Genomic DNA, 908 nt, shown 5'->3' on the forward strand with positions numbered 1-908 from the left:
GTTGTGTTGTATTAGGAGGTTCCAAATCACATTGGCCACAGCAAGATGCTCTCTTTGAGAGGCTCCTGGATGTTGATTGCATTTCATTATCATTCTGGATATGTTTGTTGAGTAAGGTGGGAGAACCTCATACCCTATTTAAATTGTCTTTTTTTTGCTCCCTGCCCTGTTTTTGGTGAAGTGTTCAGTTAATTGTGAGGAAGCTGTAGCTCCTGTGTGTGTAGATCATTTTTTAAAGCTAACTTAAGCACACCTAAGTGAATCACACATAATTTTGGTTTGTAATGATTTTAGAATCATTTGTGTTTGAGGGTCTTTATTATTTTGAGTCATGAATGTACAAGCTCTGTGTATCAGGCCAGCTTAAATACCCACCAGTTTTATTCATGGGTGGGCTTTTTCGATCAGAGCTTGGCTCATCACCAAATGAAGGTTTTTGAAGGCTGTGGTGTTTCACACAGTTATTTTACTTTGTTTTTATTCTGAAAGCAGACTGAGGAGCAGTGTCAGGTGACTGCTGTACTTTGAGTCAGCTAAAAAGGCTTTGAGCATTTTGATTAGTTTCTTTTCAGGAAACGTGCTCTACACAGTATGACTATTCTTTTCCCTACTCTTAAACATTGATGCGTGTTATATTAGGAAATGGGAATTTGAAACAGCTTTTTATTTTTAATAAAGTTTGTTTGTGTGTACCTCTCCATATTTAATTTATATGATAGAATAGTAGGTGGGGAGAGTCTGAACCTTCACTGTCATATGTTTTGCTGTTGAGCTGTGGCCACAATAAAGTTTACTTGGAAAATTTTAGAAGCCATTGTTCCTGTTATGTTGCATGTGTACTCACTGTACAGGAGTGGAAACTCATTGTATGTGTAAGAAGATTCTAAGGGTAGGTAGCTAGAGTCTCT

The 908-nt window shown here is 37.4% G+C and overlaps 1 long non-coding RNA gene across 1 annotated transcript in view; it reads left to right on the plus strand.

The window, feature by feature from the left end:
• LOC103596038 overlaps window positions 1-807 on the plus strand; it is a 1,666-nt gene extending 859 nt beyond the window's left edge. Inside the window, exon 2 of the long non-coding RNA XR_551013.1 lies at window positions 19-807. This is a non-coding gene — a long non-coding RNA (uncharacterized LOC103596038). The remainder of the gene's footprint in view (window positions 1-18) is intronic.
• The last annotated feature ends 101 nt before the right edge of the window (window positions 808-908 follow it).

The sequence above is a fragment of the Galeopterus variegatus genome, unplaced genomic scaffold (genome assembly GCF_000696425.1).
Source record: "Galeopterus variegatus unplaced genomic scaffold, G_variegatus-3.0.2 Scaffold1919, whole genome shotgun sequence".
Lineage (NCBI taxonomy): Eukaryota > Metazoa > Chordata > Mammalia > Dermoptera > Cynocephalidae > Galeopterus > Galeopterus variegatus.